This window comes from Zonotrichia leucophrys, chromosome 2, assembly GCF_028769735.1.
Source record: "Zonotrichia leucophrys gambelii isolate GWCS_2022_RI chromosome 2, RI_Zleu_2.0, whole genome shotgun sequence".
Classification (NCBI taxonomy): domain Eukaryota; kingdom Metazoa; phylum Chordata; class Aves; order Passeriformes; family Passerellidae; genus Zonotrichia; species Zonotrichia leucophrys.
This window is the reverse complement of record NC_088171.1, coordinates 102,308,158-102,317,000: the sequence shown is the minus strand read 5'-3', so window position 1 is coordinate 102,317,000 and position 8,843 is coordinate 102,308,158.

The following is an 8,843-nucleotide window of genomic DNA, read 5'->3' as shown; positions in this document are numbered from 1 at the left end:
ATTAGCTTAAATGGATTTAGGATTTACCACTGAAAAATAAAACACTGAGAGTGTTTTGATTCATGTTAAATTTTCTGGATCATAACGTTGTTCTGGGATATATGACTTGCACCTTGCAAATAAAGAGAGAGGAAAGCAAAAGCTAAACATGCAGGAGGTTCATGGTTTCTAAACTTTGCTTCAGAATCTTAATCATGTTCTTACCATGACATTGCTCCCTTGTGCTCTCTGCCACCTAAATATATGTTCTCTTATGACAATCTTTAGATGAAGTATTACTAGAGAGATATTTTATAGAAGTGATGAATCTCTTCACCTGGACGACTAATTTTCTTTATTACACTGTTTATTCAAGCATTATTTTTTTTTCCAGATGTTGAAAATAATGTGTACAGCTTCATTCTTAGAGTAACTTCACTGACATGAAGAGAACAATTGCACTTTTGCAATTTTTTATCTAAAGTTTTTGAAAATTTTTGATAATGCTTAGTTATGCTTTTCAGCATTAGTTTCACATATTTATTACTCTTCCTACTGAAAAAATTATCTACTTGAGTCAAAGGAAAAATGAAATTTTATCTCTTCTTCATTAGAAAGAGAAAGTGGTATCAAACACACATAGTAACAATAAGCTGGTTTTCTGCATACTGGAAATTTTATTTCAATGTTTCATTTATCATAATATGCTAATATGGACAAACTATCAATGCTCTTTAATTCTATTTCTTGTCCCATATTTATTTCTAAACTAGTCATAGGATCACAGAATGTCCTGAGTTGGACGTGGCCCACAGCTCCTGCCTTGCGCAAGACAACCCAGGAGTGACACCATGTGCCAGAGAGTACTGTCCAAATGCTTCTTGAACTCTGTCTGGCTTGGTGCTCTGACCACTTCCCTGTTCCAGTGCCCAGCCACCTTCTCTGTCAAGAACTTTTTCCTGATATCCAACCTAAACCTCCCCAGGCACAACTACATGCCATTCCCTCAGATCCTGTCACTGGTCAGCACAGAGCAGAGATCAATGCCTGCCCTCCTCTTCCCCTCAGGAGGAAGCTGTACAGTGCAATGAGGCCCCCTCAGCTTCCTCTTCTCCAGGCTGAACAGACCAAGCGACCTCAGCCACTCCTCATACAGCTTCCCTTCAAAGCCCTTCCCCATCCTTTTGACCCTCCTTTGGATGCTCTCTAAGAGCTCAATATCTTGCCTATATTGTAGCTCCCAATACAGGACTGGAGGTGAGGCCGCCCCAGTGCCGAGCAGAGAGGGACAATCCCCTCCTTTGCCCTGCTGGTGATGCTCCCCAGGACAGGGCTGGCCCTCCTGGCTGCCAGGCACTGCTGACTCAGGTTCAACTCGCCAAAGACCAAGAATTCAAAGTTCTTTTCCATGGCACTGCTCTCATTCCCCAGGCTGTACGTTCATCCAGGGTTGCCCTGCTCCAGCTGCAGAATTCTGCACTTGCCCTGGTTTAACTTCATACGGTTGGTGTTGAACTTCATACAGCAGTCCCTCTTGTAGAACACAGAAATCCAGGTTTGTCAAACACAGCAAAACCACAACTGTTTCCATGAAATTTCATGCAGCCATGAGCTTCTATTGTCTGTGGATAGGTGACACACATGCCATGATTGCTCTTGGTATTTCATTCTTAAGCATTATTTACAGCTATCCTGGACAGGCTGGTTTAAAGCTAGAGATCTGCATTTTTTTTTTCCTATTATAAAACCAAGCAGAAAAATCTATTCTTCTGCTCCTGTCTGTCCTTAATCTGCAGTTGCATGTACAGAATTAGCAGGTAATGAAATAAATTAGGAAGGATTGACAGTTAACTGTAAGAAATCAGCTCTTCCCATGTTGTTTATAAAACAATAGTTGTCTCATTTAAGATGATAATGAGCATCAGAGCTAAAGTGAGATTATAAACTTTTAAGTGAACCTTAATTACATTTTTCAATTTTCAGTAATTGCCTGAGAGTAAATCCCTCCTATGCCAGTCAGACTAGAATATGAGGCCTTTTTAGGTGTTCTCCTTTCTTAAAACACTGGAATGGCTTTTTGCAGGATTTTCTTGATATCTTTTATTCCCCATGTCAGTAATTGAGGGCTCAAAACTAAGTGGCCAAGGAAATGCTTCTTTTAACTAGACAACATAAGCCCTCTACCATAGTTTTTATCTTTATTCTCAGTTATTTGGATTACAGTGGGAAGCAAAAGCCCTTAAATTCAGTTTGATACTATGAATAATTCACATAATTCCTCTAACTCACTATGAAAGAGACTGTAACATTTGCTGCAGTGAATAGGCAGCACCTAGTGGTCTTGAAATGCATAAACAGATCACTTTCTTAACAGTTTATTCTGACTTTCTCTGGGATCTAGAGATTTATCTAGAGTGAATTTATCCTTTAGTATTTCACAGAAAAATACAAGAAAGAAAGAACTCTTGAGTTTTTAAAAGTCTCATTGCTTACCATAAAGGGAACCCCATATACAGACCTCATGCTTTAGAAAAAAAATCTGCTACTTCTTGTAGTGAGCAAAGTATTTTAATGTCTTCATCTCATTGTAGTCCTTCCATATTTAAATCAAGGCCTTCAAGTTAATCAAGTAATAATTAGCAATATTGATTATCAAACCTCTGAGTTTGTTTCTCTTTATTAAACAAAAATTTGAAAAATATCTAACAATAGCTCTCTGAAATCACTCAGAAAAGTGCAGAATTAAAAGTAAGGAGAAAACCTGGTCAGTCAAGTTTATTATAGCAACCTGAGCTCCATAAGATTGCATACTTTGAAGGTTTCTTTCACATTTCATCATATTACAGTAGTCAGAGATTATTGGACCATTAGATTTAATTCTAATCTAAGAATTTGTTTGTAGGTCCCTTTATCTTCAGGATTTATTTTTTGCACTTTACCGAGTTTCTCATTTCAGTAGCAAATATATTTCACTTGAAGCATTGCTAGAAACAGGACTGAGGTAGATATGCTTGCATCAGGAAAATGGCTCTGTAAATCTTTTAGTGGACTTCAGAACTTTATTGGAAACTTCAACCACAGGGGAAAAAAAAAGTATGCACTTTGATTTCAGTTTGATTTCACAGATGTCAATGAACATTTTTCTGTGAACCAAGGAATTCAGCAAAATCTAGTCCTAAGACAGCCTTCCACAAGGGATGGGGACCTGCTTACCTTCACAGGACAGACCAGAGTTCCTGTGGCAGACTACACAAACCCATGGCAATAGCTAAAGGATATTAGGTGTTCTGTATGCCCAAATTTGTTGAAAAATGAAGGTTAAGTGAGTGCCTGCTTCTCCTGCTTGCTTACTTCCTTCCAGTTCTCCCGAGTCCCTGCATATGAAGCAGCTAATTTGGTTTCCAAGAAGATGTGGAAAGCTGCTCACTTCTGCCTGAAGAAAGGCATGGATTACACATGTAAAGCTTTTTACATGTGCAAGATGTGTCAAAGGAAAACCTACTCAGAAGTGACAGTGATCAGAATGCAGCCTATTAACCCTCACACTAATGATGCTAGTAAGAAAGTCCCCCCCTCACATAAAATCCTTTTATTGTCTTTAATTTAATTTAATTCAAATGTGCAATCAGGAGGCCAAAATCCATGCTGAAATAAATGAGAAGACCTGCTTAAAACTGATAGCAAAATAAAGAATTTTCAAAGTTGTTTACAGTAGGACTTTTCCTAATTTTTATTTGCTTTCTTGTTGGATTTAGTCATACTCAATTTGACATGATGACACTGGATGATAAATATCCCACACATGTAAGGAATTTTTCAAAAATGAGGCTAATATGGATGAAATAATACTAATATTGAATTATAAAGGGAAAAATACTAAGGAACTAAAGCAAGGTGTGATATCACTCAAAGTTGCTATTTTTGAAATCTCAAAATGGGTTCTTGGCCTAGGTAAAAGTTTCTTTCAGTTTACTCACACAGTAAATAAAATATTCAAGCCTAGAAAGGAACAAACATTAAAAATTAGGTTTCTTGCTCAGAATAAAAGCTGCTCAGTGAGTACATATAAAACTCACATGGGAACTCACATATAGTACTCACATGGGAATCACAGTGGACCACTGCACTGCAAGGGAAAAGTAGTCAGAGTTGATGAAGTTTCTGAAAACAGGAGAGAAAAGGTAATTGTTAAAAATTAAAGTTAAAAATATTGTTAAAAAATATAGAAGAGGAAAAAAAGAAGTTGCAGATAGATATTTTTTCACAAGTTCATGCAGTAAAAAAATGAGCAATGAAGCTAACAAAAGCCACTGACTTATTTTATACTTCATAAGAGTTTGTCTTAGGGTATTAATCTGGGAGGGAGAATCTGCATTCTGCTATGCACCTTGAAGAAGCTCTATAAAACTTTGAGCTCTCTGGGAAAGAAAGATGTTAGCTATACCCCTGTGCTTAGTATTTCTTCCAATGTAGGTCAGGACTACTATTTCCTGGATCACTCCTTCGTAGTGCTATGAATTTTCCAAAGTACTATAGCAGAAGCCTTTGAAATCCCACATTTTGACTATTCTGGCATCATAGGCTTCCAGTCTCTGTCTTGTGTTCATTTTGACTGCCATTGTCTTAAAAATCTTCTTGCCACCCTTTCCAATACAGTGTAGTCCAAGAAGTTTATGAAGGAAATCCTCAAGACTTAACCATCACAAATTTTTCCAGTCTCAAAGAGTACACAGCCAAAATTACCAAGGCCTCACCTGTAATGTGGACATAACAGCATCCCTTTAGATGTTTACTGCAAACATAAATAAATTATAATAGTAACATAGCTCAGATGTGATGGCATAACTATCAGAACAGCCTGTGAGAAAGATTGATTAAAGAGACATTCAAATGAACTACACTGTTGTAGTCAATTGAGTAGTAAGTTTCCTTCCACGGGAACAGTGACCAGGCAGTCAATATTCCATCAATATCCTTTAAGCTTAGAGAGACCGGGTTTGGCAGCCAGGGAAGCTGATCTATCCAACCAGCCCTGTTCTGCCCCCCCTCTCTCCAATGGAATACTTAATGTATTTTCTTTACAATAATTCTCTTGAAATAAGTTCCACCTGGATCAAATCTAGAAAAGCACAAGATGTAGCAGAAGGCAAAAAGAAACCTGCATGAAAATAAAGAGTTTAGGCCTGGGGCATGACAGATTGTTGTGGTGTGTTGCAATGTCCTGTTTTAAACTTCCGAGTCCCTTCCCAGGTGTGCCTATGCCTCTCTCCCTGCCCCCTCGCCCCCTTGCTGAGTGTGCCCTGTCAATCAGGCTAACATACCAGCAAGGCGTCGTGTGATTCGACAATTTCAAAGGATGCTTCTCAGGCCTGGGGGTCATTGGCCTGTCTAAGTGTCATCCTCCCTTGAGACCCTGCCCCCTTCACCTGGTTGGTAACTCACCTGTCCCCTCCCCTTCCCCTGTCCCCGAGCTTATAAAGTTAATGAGACCATGCGGCCGGTATTCTGTTAGCAGCAGTGGCCCAGTGCAGACCTCTGTACCAATGGAATAAACATCTGGCTACCTTCTAGCAGAATCCGCTCTCTTTTATCTCCACCATCGCCAGAAGCTCTCTCTCCTGAGGAGAACGGAGTCCTGTCTTGTGCCCCGCTGCACTCTGCCGCCAGCCAAGGTATCTCTGGGGTAAAACACCGCAGTGCTGCCTCTGGCCCAGCAGCGAAGGTCAGAATTGGCCTAGGCACCATCTAACTGGTTATATTGGGATACTATTCCAATAACAGATGACATATAGGGGACATATACTAAAGGCTGTACAGTGGAAATTCAATGTACAGACACAAAGTGACATCTCCAAGCAGTTCCTCACATTGGACCAAGTGACCTCCCTTCACATTTCTAAACATAAAAACACATCTTGGCTGCCCTAAGAGTGTCTAGGATGCAGAGGAAGGTTGGAAATTTTAGCTACAGTTTGCCCTAAGAGCACAGCTGAATCATGTACTAAAATAGCCCTTTTTTCCATACATATGCTTGTTAATCAAATGAGAGGTTTGAGGGTTTGGGGACTTTTTTTCCTTTTTTTCTTTGCTTTTCAAGAGGATAGAAGCTGCTTTTCTATTTCATCCCTGCTGCTGTAGCAATCCTGTGAGTTCTGCTCCAACCCTTTTTCTGCTGCCCAATACCAATTTAATTTGTAATGAAAACATTGCAACTCAGACTACACTACCTACTAGCACATTGATTATTTTTCACCAAACAATTACAAGGAAATCAAAATCCCATCTCTTTCTCTGTTTTTTGAGCTAGTTTTTGATTGAGATTTCCCCCCTCCTATGTTCATCTTTTATTTGTGTTTATAAATGAGTTGAAGTGCAGGCCAGGAAATACAATAAAAATTGTACAGCTTCACAAAAACTTTTTATGTAGTAATATAGGTATATTCTTATGTTGGTAAGATTCTGCTAATGTACATACACTTAATAGTTCATATATACAGGCTCCCATTTAGGGAAAGTGTATGAACCACACCAATATAAATCTCTTTATAAAACTAAGAGCAGTTACATAATGAATGGTGACAGATGCTGAAGAAAATGTCTGGATTCCAGGATGTAGGTGACATAAAAAATTCATGCATGCTTACTGAAATGACCCCACCAAGAAGCCAAAGAGATAAAAAGGAAGAGTGGCAATGGCTGGCAACAGCCTGGAGGCACAAAGGAATACACTTCATGTTTGTGGGTTCTCTGCAGCTGTGGACTAATCAGGACAAAGCTCTTATTGCTGAACAAATGATGCAAACCTCTCAAAGCTATGCAATTAAAGCCTGGTATTCACAGTTCAGTTCATTTAATGAAGGACTGAAAGTATTAATGTTGCTGAATATTTGTGTGCAGGTACAGGAATAAGGTGGTCAGCATAGATTTGCTTGAGTTATCTTGTTTGAAAGTGAATTGTTAGCACACAAAATAACAACTGGAAGTGAGGCTACTCTAATGACCAATAATGAATGTACAGGAACAGTCTATAACATACCTAGGGGCCTGAACAGAGGAGTCTTGAGGATCTAGCAGAGTTAGAGATTTGGAAGAACATTATTGTTATAGAGGATGGACCTAAGGGATAAAAAACCCAACTAAAACTAAAAGAGTTATCTTGTTATGATGCTGTACTTGCTAGATTAATTCACTCTCAGTGATTAATTGCCCCTTCAAATATCTAATTATAGCATTACATATAATCAATAAGGAGAGGGTGGGGTGAGTGTAATGCACAAGAACTGTGGGGATTGAAATGGTTTTTTTTTGTTTGCTTTAAGGTTTAGACCATTCTACTTGTTTGAAGAACTGCCAGTTTTTATTGTAATGAAAATTAGTGGCAATTAAGAAAAATGTTAAATTGGTTCTAGTTCTCATTTTGTTTGTGGGGTTTTTTAAATTTTCTCATGTGGGGGTTTGTGTTTGTTTTTTCTATTTTTGTTTATTTGTTGTTCTTGGAAACTTAGCCTCACTATATACAAACAGCCTCACTTGGTCAAGAAAATTAGCTGTTGAGAAAATCATTCCTATATGGCAATGGTTTCCTAAACGTACCCCAATTTTACATTCCCTTGACAAAGTTTCTTAGCTTACAAATGGTAGTGAGATTCTAGGAAATGGAACCGAATGTTCTCGCATCTCCACCAGCTTTGACTGTCTGTGCCCCTCATGTTCATAATACTTGATCCTACATGTAGATTTCAGATTCTCTTAAGAGTATTAATCCCTCTTATGTCTAGAAGAGAAGCTGTGGATGCCTCAGCCCTGCAAGGGCTCGAGGCCAATTTTGATGGAGCTCTGAGCTACCCGGTCTAGTGAAAGTTATCCCTGTCCATAGCAGTGTGACTGGAATTAGATGATCTTGAAGGTCCCTTCCAACCCAGGACATTTTATGATTCTGCTCCTTTTGCTGCAAGCTGCATTTGAAAAATCTCTATTCTCTGAACTCTAGGTCCTCAGAGCTTGGAGAGATAGAAATTTCCTCAAAAACTACAATGAGCAACACTCATTCCTGTCATTTGTCCCTCATATGATTTATTACACTACTTCCTCTTCAGTCATAATTTCCTTTGCTTGGAATTTGAACAGCTGAGCTGGCCCAGGTGGTAGTTACGAAAATGCCGGTGCCCAGGATCAAGCGGGTACCAGGTTCAGAAATCAGACTGTGAAATCCATCCCTGGATGACTCCAGATCTGTGTGTGCTACCACACACAGGAGTCCCCCCAGGGCTGAGTGTGCTTGATTACCTGAAGGTAAATTTAGGTGAGGCAAAATCAGGCAATCACAAAATCAAGAATTACAGAACAGGTCATGTAGGGAAGGTTCACAGATGGTCATCTGGTCCAACCTCTGCTCAAGCAGAGTCATCCTAGAGCACAGGGCACAGGATTTGTGTCCGGAGGGCTCCTGATAATTTCCACTGAGGGAGACTCCACATCCCTCTGGGCAACCTGTTCCAGGCACAGTCACTGCACAGTGAAAAACTTCTTCCTCATGTTCAGGTGGAACTATCTGTGCATCCCCTTCCCTCGTCCTCTTGTCCTTTTTCTCGGCACTACGGAGAAGAGCCTGATCTTCTTGGGACCTCTCCCTAGATATTTATATACACCCTCTCAGTTGTCTCTACTTAAGGCTAAACAAGCCAAACTCCCTCAGCCTTTCCTCCTAAGAGCAATGCTCGAATCCCTCAAAGAGGATGGAGACTTCGCCCTCCCGGCAAAGGTAGCTCCCACTGGGATCTCGAAGCAAGATCTGGCTGCGGGTCACGCCAGGAGGGGCCAGGGCAAGGCTGAGCCCCTGGGCCACACTTCCCAAGCCGCTCTCG